The sequence below is a fragment of the Pinus tabuliformis genome, chromosome 1_2 (assembly GCF_031772625.1).
Source record: "Pinus tabuliformis cultivar Carrire ecotype Pingquan chromosome 1_2, CPIR1, whole genome shotgun sequence".
Classification (NCBI taxonomy): domain Eukaryota; kingdom Viridiplantae; phylum Streptophyta; class Pinopsida; order Pinales; family Pinaceae; genus Pinus; species Pinus tabuliformis.
The window spans coordinates 969980635-970003368 of NC_142298.1; the positions used below are offsets into that span (position 1 = coordinate 969980635).

Genomic DNA, 22734 nt, shown 5'->3' on the forward strand with positions numbered 1-22734 from the left:
CATCTTCATTGAATTTTAAATCCTTATGTGGATGCGATGTTATATTCTATCAATGTTACATTACTTTTGATGAATAGTTGTAATAGATTTTTCATTTATTATTTACAAATTATCAAGTTTATAAGTTAAGTTACTTATATATTTCTATCTTATTTGATGTTTAAAATGTAATCTTAAGACTTATACCTCGCACCTCAAGATTAATCTGTCTAAAAATACATATGCCTTTCTAACTTGATACTAGATAAAAAACAATAACCACACATTACAATCCAATATCACTTTAAAAATATTCTTACAAAGTCTCTTAACAAATATGTAACCATAGATATTTTTATCATAAGCTACCATACAATAACGACTCTTAAGTATAAACAAAATATATATCGAAAAAAATATGATAGCTTAAATATATTTTCACATCCTCGACCCTAGAATATTCATTTATTTCTTTACATATGAATTATATGTTCATATTCCATAGATTTTACATGTGAGAATCAACCCATTTAATAAACATGTACTTGTTATTTAACCTCTTTAACCTTTATTGAAACTGTGCATATACGGAAACTGGGCATATACGGAAGGTGTGCGCATATACGGAAACTGGGCATATATGGAAGATATGCGCGTGTCTTCCGTCTATGCATAGTTTCCGTCTATGCCCAGTTTCCGTACATGCGCACATCTTCCATATATGCCCAGTTTCCGTACATGCGCACATCTTCCGTATATGCCCAGTTTCTGTATATGCGCACATCTTCCGTATATGCCCAGTTTCTGTATATGCGCACATCTTCCGTATATGCCCAGTTTCCGTAAATGCGCACATCTTCCGTATATGCCCATTTTCCGTAAATGCGCACATCTTCCGTATATGCCCAGTTTCCGTATATGCCCAGTTTCCATATATGCTTCTTATATTTGAATAAAATGTTCATGTTATTGTATTGGTTACATGCTATGTTGTTGATAGGGAATGTGGATTCATGTGTGGAAGTGGGATGTTGATTCCTTGTATAAATTCATTAGGAGATGGTAAATCTCTATGTTTATTTCCTTGACTTGATGAATTTGTTGGTTAGGATGTAATTATATTGATTTTATTAATCAGTCTGTGTATGTGAGTTTTGTTGCAGGGAAAGAAATGCTTAATTATGTTGTGGTTGGGAAACTAGATTGATTTTCCTATGGGTTTGAGAAGTGCACTTAGATGAATGTTCTCTATGTATTTTTACCATGAAATTTAATGGTTGAGTTTATACTCATTCACATGGATTTTGAGAGCAATTATTTTGTTTAATTCATCAAAGTGCAATTGATGCATACGAACATGTTGGTTCATGGTCTCCATGGCCATGGTGCGTTAGAAGAGAGTTGAAAGATCTTGTATCTTCATCCCCGATCTCATGAAGTTAAAGTTTAACAAGGCGATAGAAGTTGTGAAGGCTTCATGTCTAGGCGATTTCAAAAGGAAATCGGAAAAAGTTTCTAATTGTAGAAGACTTATAAAGACAAGTTAAATTCACTTGTGGGACCCACCGGATCAGGGTTAACACAAGTCAGTGGAAAAGGTTAAACTTAGGATGAGTTCATGCCTGATCAAAAGGTGTGCAGGCCGAGTAGTAGGGCAGGATCTCTAGTCAGGAGTTGGACCAATCAAGGTATGGTACTTAGGTAGCCCCGGAGGTTTGGTTGGGTGGGACCTCCAAGTTGGGGTTCAGGTCGGTCGGCCAAGTCGAGGTTGGGGCCCTAGTTAGAGTTAAGTTTTGTGGATTTGTCGATTAGGTTGTCCTTTGACTACCTAGAGGGGTGTGTCTATGCACGTGGAGTTGTCCATGTTGGCATAACAACCACGTAAGGCACCACGCAAGTTGTTACCAGGTTGGCATGTGGGAAACTTTGATGTTGTGGCAAGTTTATAATGTGCCTAACTTTGGTCATATATTTCAATTCGTAAGTCGGATTGAGGAAAATTTTATATCGTTGGAAAGGACTCAATGAGATGAACATGGGTCTCAATCTACTATTTTAGAATATGCCATCTAAACGAGGACTCTAGAGGACCATGTATTTATTGATTATGTGTTTACAAAATGTATCTGGACAACTTGTCGAGCCTAATTAGGATTAATGATTGGTTTGCAAGGGGGAGTATGGAGGAAGCTTATCATTCACGGTTTGATAACCAATACGTAAGAAGGTATAGGAATCTACTATTCTTAATTTTTTTAGGCATTTGGTTAGCCTGTAATAAAGTAAATTTTTAAGATTCCTCTTCTTCCACTTAAAGAACTAATACTCAAAGTCTAGAAATATCCTCCCTTCTCCCTCTCAAGGATAAGACTCATGCCAATCGAATTATCTCTCTTGATGACATTGACAAAACTCGGCCTTGGGCCTTTTCTGATGGGGCCTCTCAAGGTGAGTAAAATATATGTGATGGGAGTGTTATCTTTCACTTTTGTGGGACACATGTTTTCTCTATAAATATGGGTTTGGATATAGGAAAAAATAATTTTGTTGAACTTATGACTATGAAACTACTCTTACTCTTTGCAAAAGAAAAAGGATGTGGATCCATATAGATTTTTGGTGACTCAATGCTTGTCATTAACCAGGTAAAAGGGGCACATAGGTGTCACAATGAACAACTTTTACCTCTTTGGAGTAAGTTCTCCATATCAAAGATACCTTTGATCATTTTAGTTGTTTCCATGTTTACAGGGAACATAACAAGTCTATAGATACACTGTCTAAAGAAGGTATTCGACTGCATTTTGGGCAGTGGCACTTCATCGAAACAAGAGAAGAACACTACAAATTTTACCATTCATCATACATAGAGGTTGACCCATTGTTTCCTCAATATGATCCAGTCTAAAATCATTTTTGAAGGCTTTTATGGGCACATATTTCTTAGTTTTCTGCTTAGTGTTTATATAGAACAATGATGTATTTTAAAAATAACATTGTCACTTGTAAAATAAAAATGTAAGCTTGGAATCTTGTGGAAATCTCCCTAAGCGTAACTAGATTAAAGCCATCTATATTGTTTGATCATCATATGTATATGAGAATGCGTACAATGATATGCATCTAAAAAATGTAATTTTATATCTTTTTAAAGTCAAATTACAATTTTTTAGTGGGAGAAAAAAATCATAAACCCATCAACATACTTAACATAAAAAATGTAGATATATCAGTGATTATCAAGGATCTTGATATATCAATGTTTAAAAGATTATGACAATGTTTAAATAAAATTGAAAAAGTTAATTTTTTGAAAACACTAATTTTGACATGTAAATGTTGAAATAATGGCATATCAACATTGTATTTTTACCCCAAAGCTAATATGTAGCCAATTAAAAATGCATGAGAAACATATTCGTATTTACGTATTACCGACTATGATAGTTTCTTCCCTAAATTATGCTCAACAAGGGATGGTGAAAATAGAGATACACAAGCCCCTAGAATGGAGACACAAATTGTGCTCTACGTTAACATCTACAGTGACATGTTTAGATAAAACAAACGTTGGTGATTGCAAACCAAATCGAGGCATTTAGATATTCAGAAATAGAAGTGAAATGATATCATCGAGCTCCCTACCTAAAGACAAAGATTGTAAGTTTCACTATGGTTGAACTGTTGTTTCTAAATAGATAGGGAAAGTTGAACAAGAACACAATTTTAATAGAATAAAAGCAAATGGATGCCAAACTTATGTGGGCGAGCCCTAACAATGAAGGCTTCAATATAATACAATGCAAACCAAGAGATGTGCACTAACTAAATACTTAAAATAAATCCCAACTTGAAAATATTTGTCTACACTTGAAACTACTAACACAAGTTAACCAAATACTTGGAATGAACCTCCAAATTGACTCATATTTGTCTATGCTCCAAACTACTATTAGAAACAATGTTTCTAAAAGAGAAATAAAAGATATTAATTGTGCATTCAAATTTTCAAAACATAATCCATTACAACATGATGGTTGTGAAGATTGGCACATCAAAAATACATCAAATCACTACCCTTTGCAAATGTTATTTTCATTAATAATTAAAAATATTTTATACAATATTATGACAATGCATCATATCACTACCACTTGCAAATGTTATTTTTATTAATAAAAAAAATTAAAAATGTTTTATACAATATTATGACCACTACCAATATATAAATAACCTTAATCCAAACTTTTCTACAACATCTTTTCACAATAATAATCATTGGCAATTTCCCTCTCCCCAACTTTATCCAATAGTTCTAAACTCACTTAGTGTACATAGTTACCCAATAGGAATTTATGTAAATCCTTTTCACAATAATAATCATTGGCAATTTCCCTCTTCCCAACTTTATCCAATAGTTCTAAACTCACTTAGCCTACATAGTTATCCAATTGGAATTTATGTAAATCTGTCTATATAACTTTGTTTTTATTAAAATTAAAAAAATTACTAAATTTAAAAAAAAAATTAAAATATTATGTAACATTATTATGACAACTACTGACATATAAATAATCTTAATCCAAACTTTCTTACAATTTAGTTTCACATTAATAACTTCTAGTTTCCATTTTTCTCAAGTTAAATCAATAAATCTAAATTCACTCACTCTACATGATTATACTACATCTTTCTAAATAGTTTTTGATAATTAGATATTAAAATTTTAAATACACCTAATTTATAAAACCATAAAATAAAAATAAAATGAAATTTAACTTCTTTTTTTTATATTTTACAAATTTATAACAAATGAGATTTTTTATTTACCTCTGCTGAAATTTATATCCAATCATGGTGTTCATTGAATCCCTTTTAGTAGTTTGATTTTCATTCTTATATGTTTCAACTCTAAAATGGAAATGTGTTTAGTATTTGAACTTTTTATGGGATGGTATTTTAATTTTTTTAAATACTATAATATTTTAATTCTGGTCAATTTCTTTATTACTAGTTTGATTTCATTTTTACAAGTTTGAACTTGCAGAGGTTTAGATGTAATTTTGAGTTTATAATTTTTTTTGATAGAATAAGATAGATATTAAATTGATGAAAAAATAATAATAATAATATTGATTTTTAATATAATAATTTGATTAGTAAAATTTATTAAGTATAAAATGATGTTTAAGATTTGAATTTATAATTTTTATAATAAAAATTAATATTAATTTGACAAAAATTCTTCTCCCAATAATAATTTGATTACTAAAATTTATTTATAATAATATTATTTTCCAAAATTTAAACCTATACCTTTTAGAAACAAAATTGAAAATATCTCTAATATCATTTATCACATTTACGTTTATATATCATTGATCATAGACAAAAATATTTCAAGTTTCTACTTCTAACAATTAAGTATTCACTAAAAAAACACAAACAATCTTCATTAAGTTGACTTTCCATCCGATCTCTACTATACTTCTAAATTATGGGATGATTTTTTTGAGTAAGGCGGCCTCCCTGCAATGGATTTGCATACCAATTTTTCATAGAACAAATTTACATAGTAATTTCAACAGCTGAAATTTGTAATTTTTCCGGTTACCAACAAAAAAACCAAAACAGAAACCATTGCTATGTATCCCATTTGCAGAAACCAACCCAAAATTCGGTCACCAGAGACGAGCAAATAGATATGGATAGCTAATGTATAGATAAAATCTTTGGACTCACATACAGGCATACAGGTTACAGTGCTCCTCTACCATTAATTTCAAATGCACAAACACAGATGATTAGCTTCTGTACAGTTAAAGTACACTATCCATCTGCTAGTCCGTTTCGGCCCTCTTTCATTCGCTTTAACCACCAGCCCGTAGCAGCAATAACTCTGAGCCTTACCAGACCCCGTAACCCTCCCTTCTCTGTCTAAACTGTATCCGAAACATACAGATCCACGAATGCTTTGGCTTCTTTATAGTCTTCCCCGCTCCCAACCAGAAGCAAAACCAGCGACTCCTTTACCATACCTTTCATCAAATTTAAGAGCTGATGCCTTGCTCCAGGTATAAACATGGCTGCTTTCAGTTCTGGAATGTAAGCAACCGCTTGATCTAAAACAAACTCGCAGTAATCATTTACACTGTCATTACAGCCCGGGGAAGAGATCACATCCCTCGCAATTTTGCCGAAATCAATCTGCAAAGAACAAATTCACTGGACCTTCAGCCACGCCACAAGCTTGTCCACTACATTTTTCGTTAGTCCCGCGTCCAGCTCTCAATATCCGAGGTTCTGGTACTCCATAACTCCATAGTATCCGTAGTTACAGGGCGCGCCAGCGAAATCGGCCATGTGTGATAAAATAGAAATGTTGGAAATTAAATGTCACAGGTCTGCAGGTCGAACCTGGTGCGACACATAACATAAACTGACCCCAAACCCTAGCTGGCGATGTACCTAGGAAACAGGATTGACAGTGCCTAAAATGGGCTAACATAACCTTTGGCTCCAGTAAATGGGATTTCTTGGTATTCAATATAACACAGTGGAGCTTGTCTACGCTGTTGTAAAGGTTCGTGAGGCAACCCACATCCTTTCTACTTTTCAACGCCAAAGTAATTTGATAACAGAAGCGGCTGGCAACGTGAGAAAGCTGAAGAGAAGATCTACAAAATCTATACAGTATATTTGGACTGTTCTGGTTGACAGGAAACCTTAGATTCATGCAAGGGGAGGTTTTAGCGCTGAATTTTGGGCGCTTAAATTCAAATTTGAATTCGAATTCAAATGGGCTAGTTATTTGAATAACATTAATGCCGTGATTACTATCAGTACATCGGAGCGCACTAACTGGCATTGATTACACTGAACCGTGGAGCCTCCCGGAGTTGGAGTGACGGAGCTGCTGGGAAATGCATGTACATGCGGGCAGGAACGGGCATTGCCCCAGCTGAGTGATGAGATGTGCATCCATGCATCCATGCATGCGATGGGCTCTCCGGGTGACCGCAATCTGGTGCATTAATGATGCTACAATCCATGAAATAGCACTTGCCCTGCCTAACACCCTGCGTTGTCAATGCAGTACACCTTATCACTCATACGAAGGATATTTACTCAAACAAAATCGCCGCCATCCCTATGTAAAAATTTAAAAAGTCAACACCGCTACAGCTACCCGGTTATTTAAGCACATAAAAGTATTGCTGAACAAATATTATGAATCGTCGGTGCTCTGCAATGCGGAACTAGAGCAAATGTCTATGAATTCTCCAGTACCTGTACAAGATCAAATCCATTAAACCCTATGCAAAATCCATTGAACCCTGTGTACGATCAAATTCATTGAACCCTATGTAAAATAATTGATCGCTAAAGCTATACAAGATATTTTATGATATTCATATCGACAATACCTCCATCATTTGTAAATCCACGTAACCAGGTTATGATGAATGCTCAACACACTCCTGGGTGTCAGTGTCTACATTGGTATGAATTAATTCTGCACTCACATCAAAATTTATTTTTAAAGTTCTTGAAATCCATGAATTTGGCAAAAGCAATAATGGCTATGATATACAGATTGATTATCAATTACAATCCCACCCAGAGTCATGGCAGAGGTATCTAGGTTTTTGTTATCACTCTCACCTTCAAATCAATTGATCAAATCCGCACGGTAATGTTGACACTCATAAAAACATCTTTCCTTTTGTTTAATAGTTGTTCCCTGCGAACCTCCAGCAGCCATGGTTACTATCATGTTCTTATAAGTTTGCAATGGCTTTACAGTTTAAAACATAATAATATGTAATCTGTATATCCGTTAATTTTGAAACATTTGAGTAATTTGAAAAAATGTTGTGACTTTTAATTATTGGTTTTTAAAAGGGTTGTGACATTTTATTATGGGTTGTTAAATATGAGTAAAATGCAATTTAGTGTTAGGAATTTTAAGTGGAATTATTTCTTATTTGCAGTAAAGTTTTTATGATTTTAAAAATTCCATTTACAATATTTTTAATATTTAACATTTTACATAATGATTATATTGAAATAATAAAAAGTATTTTAATTTAACAGATTTTATGAATTTCGTTGTAAACAAATAAAAATATTGTATATTAAATTTTCAATTAGATATTGAATTTTGTATTAAAAAACTCTTTCATATGAACAAGTAATTATACTAATTTATTTATTAATTTCATCCAAGTCAGTAGGGACTCAGCTACACCATAGCCCATGTTTTTCGTTATGCACCTTTTTTTCGGTGACGTAATGGTAATTATAGGTTAATATTCTTGTTAAACCTATAATTATGAAACAACCTTTTCCAAGGGTTTTTTTCCTTGTTTGCCCACAATATATATATATATATATAGCATAAGTTTCTAGAACGTAGGAAAGTTGGGAACATGGGTACAGGTGTCGTTACTAGAGGTTTCCCCAAAGAATCGGGAAGGGTAATATTATATAATAAAAAAATAAAAATACAAAATTAAAAAATATATAATTATATAATCAAAATTAATATTAAATCAAAATATTCCAATATTAAAATCAATTTAAATATTTAATCTCTCTAATATATAAATATATTCTCTGGGTGTCTCTCTTCCTGAATCTTTCCCTTTTATATATATAACATATTAAAATGTCAAGTTCATTATCAATTCTCTGACACATGACCAGTATTTGAAACAATCTTCCTTAACAATTTTACCTATGTTTCTCTAGCTATTCTTATGAGAAAAAGTAAAGCGACTCTAATGGTTAAGCACTAACTGCCACATACAATATGCACACAATCTTCTACGATACATACACATAAACAAAAAAATAAATACTCATCAGCATGACATCCCAGATATAGCCCTTACATTGAGGTGTCACGCACTTCCTTAACCCATCAAGAGATGGTGTAACACGCTTCCTTAACCCATCAAGAGATTGCTCCAGTTTCTCAATTAAAGATATCGGTGTTAAGCATGTCTTTTGCCTTTATTCCTGTGAAGGTTTCAACAAAGCCTCATGTTTTGTGGGCAGTTCAACATATTTGTCTACATGCTTTGTATTCCCCAACCCCAGGGAACACTGGAACTCCAAAAAAAAGTCTTCAAAGCTCCCGGAACTTTCCCAAGCTCCCATTGCAACTCGCTCCCGGAACTTTCCCAAGCTCCCATTGCAGCTTGCACAGAAAAGGGAACGTTCCCATACAGTTCCAAAGCTTCCAGAAGCACGGGAACCACTGGAACTGGTTTCCCACCTCTAAAGAGCAGTTCCCATATATATATATATATATATATATATATATATATATATATATATAAGTTCCTGTATATTTCTTATGAGTATCTTACTGAATATATACACAAATTACTCTCTTCTATTGTTTTTTCTTCATTTGTGCACAACTATATATATATATATATATATATATATATATATATATATGATTGAGTTCCGGTATATTTCTTATGATTATCTTACTGAATATATACACAAATTACTCTCTTCTATTGTTTATCAAGCATGGTTGAGATGGCACATTATAAGTTGTAGTTGCACTCATAGTCGTGAGACCCTAACTTAATTTTCTTGTTTACCTTCTTGTGTGATGTATTATTCATATACACCATTTTTTCTTATATATAAATCTCATACCTGTTGGAATTTCTGATAATTCTAAACAAAACTGAAAAACAGAACAATACTCTGTTTTAACACAGCGGAAATAAAAATCGTTTGCGGAATACAGTGTTTCAGCAACGCGAAAAATGGTGTTTCAGCAGTTGCTGTTTGCAGTGTAACAACATCGGTGTTTCAGCAACGCTGAAACTCGTGTAATAGCAACATGTTGTTTTGACGTCAAGTTTATTTTCTGCTTACGGTGTAACAGAAACGTGCAACGGTGTAACAGCAACGTAAAAAAAACTTGTATTTATAAACAGTAAACCAACTAATACAAATTCGTCTTCCTCACATAGAGGGATTTTCACACAAGATTATGCTGAAAAAGCATCTTCCTCTTGACAGAGGGATTACAGCAGGAATGCTTCAGTTCCACAAACCAATTTCTCACTATCTCAGAAAATTACAGCTTCAGCCACACAGTCTGTTGCTGAAACACACAGACAGTTGCTGTTACAGCCTGTAGAATGCATTGCTGCTCCAAAACACAGCGACTCTGTTTTCTTGCTGTTTTTTCTGCTCTGCCTGCTTCTCTGTCTTTTTCTACATTCTTCTAACCTAAAACGGAACTGTTGTTCATTACATTTATATGTTAAAACATATTTGTCTTTAAACAATAAAATAATACAAATATCTTCTAAAGTTTATCTGCGTATTGAATGCAGCAAGGCGGTGATGCCTTTCTGAAGAAATCAAGTCGCCGATTGCAGGGGAATTCAATTCTGAGAATTTAATGCACATTAATGTGCAAAATATCAAGCGCTACTTTGATGCATCGCACAACCTGGAATATCAATGGCAAATCAGATTTCTGTCAAGCTATTCATTGTTGCAGTTGGAATTAAATTCCAACACTCCCCCTTAATTTCAACTGCTGCACACCCAGGCATTTCCTGAAATGATCAAAACTTTTCTTTGCTAATGGTTTTATCAAGATGTCAGCTAGCTGATCCTCTGTTCTGCAGTGCTGCAAAACAATCTCACCATTATTAACCAATTCACGTATGAAGTGAAATTTGGTGTCTATGTGCTTTGTTCTTTTATGAAAAACAGAGTTTTTAGACAATGCTATTGCTGAGCTATTGTCACAGTAAATGGTTGTGCCTTTTTCTTGTTCATGACACAAATCTCTGAGAACTCTTCTCAGCCACACTGCTTGGCATGTTGCTGCTGTTGCTGCCACATACTCTGCCTCTGCTATTGACAAAGACACAACTGGTTGCTTCTTGGAAGCCCATGAGATGGCTCCCGATCCCATATGAAACACATATCCCGATGTGTTTTTCCTGTCATCAACACTTCCATCCCAATCACTGTCAGTGTAACCTGTCAACATGAAACTTTCAGAAGAGGAGTATAAAATACCAAACCCCTTCGTTCCATTTACATACCTTAGAATCCTCTTGGCTTCCTACCAATGAGTCTCTTTCGGTCTTTCCATAAATCTGGAGATTAAACTCATAGCGTGCATAATGTCCGGCCTAGTTGCAGTCAAGTACATAAGGCTGCCAACTATGCTCTTGTACAATTTTGGATCAAAATATTTGCTGTTGTCTTCTTTGGTCAATTTCAACCCCACTACAGTTGGAGTCACAGCAGCCTTGTTGTTTTGCATAGTAAATCTCTTCAACACTGCTTCTATATATTTATCTTGAGAAATGAAAACACCATTTTCACTTTGGTCTACTTCAATTCTAAGAAAATATCTTAAGAAGCCCAAGTCAGTCATTTCAAATTCACTTTTCATGACTGCTTTAAAATCAGCATTGAGAGAAGCATCATTGCTAGTAAAAATCAAATCATCTACCTATAAAATAACAATAGTAATCTTACCGTCATTCTGTTTTATGTAGAGTGTGGGTTCACCATCACACTTATCAAACCCATTCTCAATCAGATAAGCATCAATTCTGATGTACCATGCTCTTGGAGCTTGATTCAGCCCATAAAGAGCCTTCTTCAGTTTGCAGACTTTATGCTCTTGGCCCTCAACTTCATAGCCTGGAGGTTGTTCAACATAAACCTCTTCTTTTAACACTCCATTCAGGAATGCAGATTTAACATCCATCTGATAAATCTTCCAATTGTGTTGTGCTGCAATAGACAACATTGTTCTGACGGTTTCCATCCTTGCTATTGGTGCAAAGGTTTCATCATAGTCTTTGCCTTGTTGCTGCTTGTAGCCTTTCACAACAAGTCTTGCTTTGTGCCTGTCAATCTTACCTTCAGCATTGCTTTTGGTCTTATAGACCCACTTAACTCCATTGGCATCTTTGCCTTCAAGGAGGTCCACTAACTCCCATGTTTTACTCTTCTCAATTGCACCAATTTCTTCGTTCATTGCTTCAATCCATTTATCTTCATTTACAACATCTTCAAAATGAACTGGGTCATCAACATGACAATACAAAGCGAACAATGAATTCAGACCGATATTGTTACTTACCTCTCCTTGTTCATAAATCTCATTCAGATTTCTGAATCTTGGTCTTCTTGGTGTGCTTGGAGTTCCATCCGAACTTGAGGGTATCTATGATCCCTGTGGTGTGCTTGGAGAAGCACTTCCTTGACTTCTTAAGGGTGTTTGAATTCCAGCTTGTGGTGTGGTTTGTTGTACTTGCTGTAGTGGAGGAGGAGCCACCAAGGAAGGATTATTTGCTGCTATCCCTTCCTCTTCTTCTTCATGAGACACAATTGTCTTCTCTAAACTTCCATCCCAAGCTTCATCTTCAATGAACTGCACATCTCTGCTTACTATTAATTTCTTGGTGGATGGATTATAGAGTTTGTATGCTTTTGACTCATCACAATAGCCAATAAAGACACACTTCTCCCCCTTACTGTCAAGCTTCTGCCTTAGCTGATCCGGTACATGTGCATATGCTACGCAACCGAATACTCTCATGTGAGTGACATTTGCTTTTTACCACTCCATGCTTCTTCTGGTATTTTGTTCATGACAGCTTTAGTTGGGCATCTATTCAAGATGTAAACTGCGCAAATGACAGCTTCTGCCCAATACTCATGCGGCAAGTGTTTTTCCTTCAGCATACTTCTGACCATGTCAAGAAGGGTCCTATTCTTCCTTTCGGCAACACCGTTTTGCTGAGATGTATACCTTACGGTGAACAGCTTTTGTATGCCATTCTCTCTACAAAAACGCAGAAAATATTTGGAGATGTACTCTCCTCCTCTATCTGTTCTGAGCACTTTGATATAATGCCCACACTGCTTCTCAACAAGAGTTTTAAAGTGGCGGAATTTCTCAAACACTTCACTCTTCTGTTTCAGCATATACACCCATGTCTTTCTGGTGTAATCATCAATGAAAGTTAAAACATATTTATTTTTGGCAAATGATGGTATTTGCATCGGTCCACACACATCAGAGTGAACAATTTCAAAGGGTGATTTTGCCCTTATACTCTTTCCTGCTGGAAAGCTTTCTTTGTGTTGCTTGCCCAAGATGCAGCCTTCACAAAGGCTGTCTGGTTTCTCGATCAACGGCAATCCCTTTACCATTCCCTTTCTGTGCAACAAATTCAGGCCTCTGAAATTGAGATGTCCAAATCTCAAGTGCCACAACCAATTCACATCTTTCACTTGTTCCTGAAAGACTTCTTGTGTTAAGGCCGAAATAGTTCTTCCTTCCTTCAAATCTGCCCTGAGTTTGAGAGGAAACATTCTATTGTTGGTCATCTGCACCTGTGTAATGATCTTCTTACTTGGAGGTATGTCTCTGATTGTACACATATCATCTTTGAATAACATGTTGTAACCTTTGTCAATGAGCTGTCCAATGCTCAAAAGATTACATTTCAGACCAAGTACATAGTATACCTCTGGCACAATCATCTATTCTCCATTTCTTGCTCGGATACTGACTCTACCCTTACCCTTGACAGATATCTTATTATCAGTCCCTGTTGTTACCTCAGATTTCACTTTTTCATTCAGATTGGCAAACATTGCAATATTTCAGTCATGTGATTACTACAACCTGAGTCTAAGAACCAAAAATCTTCTTGTTTATCTTGTGCAATGTTACATGTTAACAACACATTCTTTGGATTCTTATCTTCTTCATTTGCAAAATTAACATTCTGCCTATTATCCATGTCATTTTGTTTTTTCCTACATTCATTGGTGTAGTGCCCATATTTCTTACAATAATGACATTGGACTTGGGATTTGTCATACCTTTGTTCATGAGCTTCTTGTTTGCTTGAACCTTCATGTTGGTTCTAATTGCAGCTCCTTCCGCTTGTGCTTGCAGGATAATTTTTGCCTCTGTTTTGGCTTCTTCCACGACCTCTGTTATTTACTCTGCCTTGACCTTTTCTTCGGCCAAAAGACATCTGAGTCTTGAATGCTTGCTCAAAAGAAGAATCTGTTCCTCTACTCAGTCTGTGTTCATGAGACAAAAGCGAAGCACTCAGTTCATCTACTGTGAACTGTGAGAGATCCTTTGTTTCTTCTATTGCTACTACAATAGATTCAGACCTTGAGGGTAAAATTCTCAAGATCTTCTCTACAATCCTTCTTTATTCAAGAATCTCACCATGAGATCTTATCTGGGTTATCAACCCAATAACCTGAGTGAAGAATGAATCTATTGTATCAGATTCCTTCATGCTGAGTGTTTCAAAGTCTCTCCTCAACATCTGAAACTTTCTTCACCTTCTCCATGCCTTGATAGGTAGTTTTGAGAATATCCCATGCCTCCTTGGATTTTGTTGCTGCTGCAATCCGTGGAAAAACACTTTCATGTACTGATTGGAAGAGAAAAAAGAGAGCTTTGGCATCCTTTTCCTGTCGCTCTTCAACTGGTCTCTTTCTGCTACTGTCAAAGCAGCCAACGCTGTTGCATCTGTAGGTTCAGCATAGCCAGTTTTAACCAGCTCCCATATTCCTTGAGAAGCAAACAATTCTTTCATTGTTATGGACCAATAACTGTGATTTTTCCCATTAAACTGTGGCAGTTGGGAATTTGTCAAACCTGTTCCAGCATCTGCCATCTTAACTTTGTATAAAATAAAGAAAAGATATTGACTGTATAATTAAACACAAGTAGAAACTTTCTCTGCTGGAGAAAATCTGCTCAACAAGCTTCTTACAGCTCCTACAGTGAAAAACAAACTCTTTTTTTTACTCACTGAGTGCCTAGACCAGCTTTGATACCATGTTGGAATTTCTGATAATTCTAAACAAAACTGAAAAACAGAACAATACTCTGTTTTAACACAGCGGAAATAAAAATCGTTTGCGGAATATGGTGTTTCAGCAACGTGGAAACTGGTGTTTTAGCAACGCAGTTTCATCAGTTGTTGTTTGCAGTCTAACAACATCGGTGTTTCAGCAACGTTGAAACTCGTGTAATAGCAACACGTTGTTTTGACGTCAAGTTTATTTTCTGCTTACGGTGTAACAGCAACGTGCAATGATGTAACAGCAACGTAAAAAAAACTTGTATTTATAAACAGTAAACCAACTGATACAAATTCGTCTTCTTCACATAGAGGGATTTTCACACAAGATTATGCTGAAAAAGCATCTTCCTCTTGATAGAGGGATTACAGCAGGAACGCTTCAGTTCCACAAACCAATTTCTCACTATCTCAGAAAATTACAGCTTCAGCCACACAGTCTGTTGCTGAAACACACAGACAGTTGTTGTTACAGCCTGTAGAATGCATTGCTGCTCCAAAACACAGCGACTCTATTTTCTTGCTGTCTTTTCTGCTCTGCCTACTTCTCTGTCTTTTTCTACATTCTTCTAACCTAAAACAGAACTGTTGTTCATTACATTTATATGTTAAAACATATTTGTCTTTAAACAATAAAATAATACAAATATCTTCTAAAGCTTATCTACATATTGAATGTAGCAAAGCGGTGATGCCTTTCTGAAGAAATCAAGTCGCCGATTGCAGGGGAATTCAATTCTGAGAATTTAATGCACATTAATGTGCAAAATATCAAGCGCTACTTTGATGCATCGAACAGCCTGGAATATCTATGGCAAATCAGATTTTTGTCCAGCTGTTCATTGTTGCAGTTGGTATTAAATTCCAACAATACCTAATACTCTTTGGATCCTCATTGGTAACTTCACTAGAAACCTATTTGATAGCAGAGTATTCCATGGTTCACACTCCCATAAGGTGGGTATGTAGTTGATCTCCATTTGGCGGATTGCCATCACATCTGAGGTATTTTGAATAATTAAGTATTCCTTTCTTTTCTAGGTTGCGTGTCAGGCAACAGAATAAAATTGAGAACTCCTATTCAGTTATCCCACTCATTATATATATATCCCAAGAAACAAACTCTTAATTTAGGTTGTACGTAATTTTGGATATTGGATTAATTCCCCTCACACTTCTAATTCCCACAACTCATGCATCAACATCAGTAAATATAATCAAACATTTTGTATTATATCGGTGTTCTACATTTGGAATTTATATTCCTTCCAAAAATATGTGGTAGAATAACTAAGGCTCAACATCTATTTTTTTGTTGTTTGTGTTCTGATTACCTATAGATGTACACAAATTTACACCAAAATAGTATTTTATCATATAATTAACGTGCATTCATAACTTTAAACGGTGTGCAAACAAACATGCAACCATAACGGTAACCATGCATACTTTTGCATATAACATGCATGTGTTAGTATTGAAACCAAACCCCATTAATTTTACTTTTCGCAGACATATGATACGGTCAAACATATACTTCCAATTAATGCCACACAATTTAGACACAGAAAAGACTCTAACCAGCAAATTAAATAATTCTCTGCACATTTGAGAATAATAGCTTTCATAGAATAAAAATTCACTCCTTCGAAAGACCATAAGAATAATAATTAAGCATGGATAACATCTTAGGCGAAGAATAAGAATTCATTTGGGAATTATATGGGAAAAGACATATTGCTCTTTCCTTAACAAGTTCTGTTGTGTTACTATTAACCTTTTTTTTCTAGAGATCAAGTTTTTTTTTCTTTAATCAAAGTTGTCTAAAGTGTTTTTAAGTAGTGGTATTTATAATTTTTTTTCCAGAAAATATTTAGTAACTTATTGTTTTTAAGTTCTATTCATCTTTTTGCTTAAGCTTTTTTTTTTTTTGGAAAAATATATATATATTTTGTCAACTTAGCATCTCTTCAGCTTAAGCATGTCCTTCTCTCCCATTGTTCTTATGTTTATAGTTTTACACAATTTATGCTTCTCTCTAACCAAGCTTATCATTTTTTTAATGATGCTTCCCTTTGTGGAAATATTTCTTCTAGGAATTTTTGGGAGAATATGGGAAGTTTCTGGTACACAAAGCAAGCCCACATGACGCATATGATATTTCATATCATTTCTAAAAGAAATAAAATATTTATTTATCATAAAAGTAATAATATAATTTAGTCAATTTAAGTCATGACCCATGGTCAAAGAAGCAAACAATATTTTAAATTAAATATTAAAAAAATCGTATTTGTGTTAAGGGTATTTTATATATAGAGAGATACATTGATCTTAACCACAAATCTATCAAGCATTTATACTAACCAAATTTTTTAAGGTACAAAATTTTTCTTTATTTTTTTCACTCTTTTGATCTTAGATCTATCAAGTACCAAGTTGATCAAATCTCTTAAAATGCAAACTCTTCAAGTCTTCCACTCTAATAAAAGAATTTCACTTCAAAAAAATTGATCCTTCTAATTTTAAATTTTATCTCTAGTTTGAAATTAACATAAATCTATATTAACCTAATTACATTTTAATAAAAGTGAGTTTTTTAAAATATACTTATTTTAATATTGAAATATTTTTTAACAATAAATTCAAAATTCTTGTGTAAGAATATACTTATTAAAATATCAACATATCACATAGTAGACATACTTATTAAAATACCAACCTGTCACATAGTAGTAGGGGTTATTGGTCTGGAAGATAACATTTCTCCGAAACACCCTAATTACATCCCGCTAGAAACATAAAATCACATCATAGAAAACTAGCTGATATCATTATTTCATGCCATCGCATAATAATTTAAAAATATTATTTGAAGTCATGTGAGAGTAATTTAGAAATATTAAAATCATTTTTTTTTACCATTTATAAATTAAGAACCATTAAATAAACTTAAAGCACAACATAAATTCAAACTGTATAAATAATATCCTAATTAATTGATCGTTTTGCTTGATGACTTTTAAATATATAACCTGCTTTTACCTTCTTGGTTAAACATCAAATCATTCGATATGAATTTTTTGATAAGTATTCATATTTATAGGACTGGACCTCTGCTATTATATTTTTTCTTAGGCGTGTTTGGGTTTCCTTTATTTTAATGGAATTTGTTATCAATTAATCTCAGTAAAATTGTGTTAAATCATTTTCATGACTTTATTCAAAGTTGAGCTTCATCCGTGTTATATATACATTAACTGTAGAATTGTAACAAATTTGTACCATCACATTCAATACAATTCCCATTTAAATACATTTGTGTAATATATAACCTTTTCCCCTCAGCATCCCAAACTTTATTTCTGTAAGTATCTTTTTATTCAAAGTTGAGTTTTATTCGCCTTATATATAACTCACTCTATAGAATTGTAACAACGTGTACAATCAAATCAAATATCAATTCCATTTAAATATAGAACTTTATTTCTGTAAGTATCTTTTTATTCAAAGTTGAGTTTTATTCGCCTTATATATAACTCACCCTATAGAATTGTAACAAACGTGTACAATCAAATCAAATATCAATTCCATTTAAGTATAGAATTGTAACAAACGTGTACAATCAAATCAAATATCAATTCCATTTAAATACATTGTTGTAGTATGTAACCTCTTCCTCTTATTATCCCAAACTACAATCAAATCAAATATCAATTCCATTTAAATATAGAATTGTAACAAACGTGTACAGTCAAATCAAATATCAATTCCATTTAAATACATTGTTGTAGTATATAACCTCTTCGTCTTATTATCCCAAACTTCATTTCTACTTGATATCTTTCTAGGACAAAAGAAAAACTTCCAAGTTATATGGTGTATGTCTCACCCTATAGAATTGTAACAAACGTGTACCATTAAATTAAATACAAATTCCGTTTAAAAGCATTCTTGTAGTATATAACCTTTTTCTCTTATCAACCCAAACTTAATTTCTACTAGGTACTTTTTCTGAAAAAAAAAAAAAAAAAAAAAAACTATGGTGTATGTTTTTTTGTTTTTTTTCCAATTTGTTGGTGACTTTCAAAATTATACATAGTTGGAAAATCACTTATGAATTATATTCAACTTGGGTCACAAAATCCTCAACATAGATGATGGAAAATTACTTATGAATTATATTCAATTTCGGTCACAAAATCCTCAACATAGATGAGTTTTTTTTATATGTATGTGACTTCGAATTGATAATTTTAACATAAAAACTAATTAACTAAATACCTTATTGTGACTTTTTACGTTTTTTGGATTTTTTTTTGTGTATTCTTGAAAAACACCCTTGAAACCTAGTTTTAATCTGAAATGAATATATTTGAGCAATGTACTAGATGCATAGAATATTATGAAATTTATGTATAATTTCGCATATAGTAAAATTGCTCATGGATTTGTTGAAGCAGTTTAGCTCAAATGGTAGAGGCACATATTGTGTTTCTCGAAGTGGGGTGTCACGCCCCTACACCTGCGGTAGTCTTCCAACCGCTTGTAGCAAGGTGCGGCACCACCGAACGCGTTCTTTTCACCAATACTAACATTCGTGGACTACACCTACTTTCACATTAACATACTTAGCTTGTGTTTCGCAACTAAGTAAAAAGCAATTGTCCTTTATATTTAACGAAGCCCATACTCATTCATTATCATCATGCAATTAAACCGAGAACAACAATTGCAACAAGTATAAAGGGGAGGGGCAACTCCCCGTAATGTGAGTCTTCCCGACAATATATTATATCAGTTTTTCAATAGTACAATCATCAAGTATACTTGGCAAAACTCCAAGTCTATACTTAGAATATTTTACAACCAAGGCATAGAACAGCCTTTTACAATCATGTGCACCCTTGCACAAAGAGAAGTGCTCACCCGAGCCACTTATCCTCTCTACCAAGTCCTGCACATACAACCCGAACCTCGGCACGCTTGCCTACACTCCAACCGGCATAAGAAACTCCAAATCTGCACTTGGGTAGAGCGCATGAGCTATGGGCAGCTCCTCCTCTTCCTTGCGCAGATTTTACCCCTTCCTCATGCGCATAAGTGAATGAGAGTTCGAATGGATGATGAACAAATGAGCTCAAAGCTCCACTAATATATATGAAACCTTGCACAGGTTTCAAGGGGTGTGCAGCCCCATGGCCGACCCCCTAAAGCTGCCAACGCATGCCCACAAGTAACCATTTACAAGTCGGCTTGCTTCCTTTTCAACATCGCATATATGTATATGCTCAACACTTAGTCGAATTAAGTGTTTCTCATATCGTTGCTTTTATCGTCGCACCTCCCGTCGCACATTTTGTCCACGCGCCCGTGCACCCACCCGCGCGCCCGCTCTCGTGCACGACTCGCCGATGCCCATCGCAACCGCAACTCGAAGGCCTTACATCCTCCTCCACCTGAAATCGTTGTCGTCCTCGACAACATACCATCCCGGTAGCCATCCACCAAGATCATCACTTATCTGTGATGTGAACTCCTCTTCACAAGGAAAACACCCTTGCAACATATGTAGAGACTCTTCTCCACTATGTCTCGGCTTAATGACCAGCTACCACCAAGCTCACCATACCAAGGCATGCACCTCCACGGTATGCTCTCCATAAGATGTCATCTCGATCCATATGTCATCATGTGAACCTTGTCATGATACTCCAGCATAATGCCAACACATCTCTGTACACTTCCGGACCTCATGTCTGAACTAGTCGGGTGATCAGTCCAACCATATGCTCAAACCATAAGAGTGAACATCCTCATGTCATCATCAGATGTTCCTCAAACATCTGCCACATCCTTGACTCATCAAGGATCTATCTCCATAATCCATGCTCAGGTCCATGGAACTCCATCCATCTCATCTGCAACATGTCATGATGCTTGATGCCAAGCCATCCCTGCACCATCAATCATACCTGCTCAAACATGTTTAAGGACTCACTGCCATGAGCAGCTAACAATGAGCCCCATCTTCTTCATCCATCTAAGAAGATGTAGAGGGAGTAGAGCCTGAAGGCTCTTCCTCACTAATCAACTCGATCCACCTATCAGGATCCTCAATCTCCATCCTTTGTAGATAAGCAACCCGGTCTTCCTTCTGGACATCCGGCCTCACATATACCTCATCACCATCATCATCATCCTCCACCAACTCTAGCCTTCTTGTCAACTCCAAGATGCTATCTGAAAGTGTCTTGATGACCAGTGACTGCTCCACAAGCTTTGCCTCAACACTAGACAACCGCTTGTTCATCTTCTCCTTATCCTCCATTTGCATCACTCCCAATTTACAATCAGGCCTAGTCACACCAATGGTTGGCACACCAATGGGTACATCTTCCCTTCCATCATAAATGTAGAGTTTCTTCAAATGTGGAAAATCATAGCATCAAATTGTTTCATGAACTCCATCCCCAATAGTGAAGTCCACCTTCCTGGTCCATTCACCAAGTGTAGTGTCCACCCTCTCAGCTATACCAAGAATCTCAATAGGAGGAGAATTCATTGTCTTCATTTGTGCCTTTGCCGGTACAAATTTCAGCCCAATTCTTCTCGCAGTATCTTCACCCATGAAGTTGTGAGAAGCCCCACTATCTACCATAGTGAGCACATCAACACCTCCAACCTTCATTCGAACATACTCCAACTTGTTCCTTTCAGGATCCCTTCTAGAGGCCACTTCCGTAGTAGCAGAAGCACCAAGTATCTGCATCATCCCCACAGAAGCATCTTCATTATTTCCATCAGACTGTGCAATAGTGGCCACCTTCGGTTTAGAGGGACAATTCTTCACCATGTGTGGTCCTGCACATATCCAACACTTCAAAGGTTTCTTCGTCTTCGAACCATCATCCGATTTCGAAGCATCATCCTTCTTCTTTTCTTTCGGCTTGTCGGACTTCTTTTTCTCATCAGAAGTCTCATCATAATGATCCACCAACCTATCAACCGCAGCAAAAGCCTCCTCAAGTGTCCTAATCTTCTACCTCTTCACTTCATTGCGTGCCCAAGGCTTCAACCCAATAATGAAGTTCACCTTGTCCCTCTCCGCCATGTCAGGAAGTTCCAGAGCTGCACTTGCAAACTCTCGTTGGTATGCTTGTAGGCTTCCGGTTTGCTTGATGTACTTAATCTTCGTCCTTGCTTCCCACGTTTCATCCTGAGGACTGAAATGGGTCTGCAAAGCCTTCTTCATGTCATCCCACGAAGTGATGTCATCAGCACTGCCATTGACAATCTGATCCACCCTCCTTCACCACCGCATCTTAGCATCCTTTGTTAAGAACTGAGCAGCCACCTTGACTTGTGTCTCACCACTAGGAAGACTCAACTGTTCCAAGTACTGCTCCATGTCCCATAGAAAGTTTCCAAGAGTCTTTGCATTCCTTGTGCCATCATAAGATTCTGGTTCCTTGACCTTCACATGAGGCACTCCTCCACCTGAGTTATGCCTCACGACCTTCTTCAACACCGCGATCTCATCCTTGGCTTCATCAAGAGATTTGTTTACCCTGTCAAGAGATTCCTTCAAGTTCACGATCTCTGCAAGACCCTGATCCCTTGCTTCTTCAACCTCCTTGACCCTTATCTCGAGTTGTGTACACATAAGATCAGTGTACTCATGCTGCGTTCGGAGCTCATCAAGTTCTTCCCTTAGCTTCGAGCTGGCCTCTTGCTCCTTAGTGAGCAAGTCCTCCCTCGTTTCCCAAGAAGACTCCATGGCTTCCATCCTGCTGGGATAGTGGACTTTTGTAGATATGCTATGGGCATATATGACTTT

The 22734-nt window shown here is 35.6% G+C and overlaps 1 pseudogene; it reads right to left on the minus strand.

Moving 5' to 3' along the window:
* Positions 1-5916: 5916 nt before the first annotated feature.
* LOC149209215 (uncharacterized) lies at positions 5917-6479 on the minus strand (annotated as a pseudogene).
* Positions 6480-22734: the final 16255 nt, after the last annotated feature.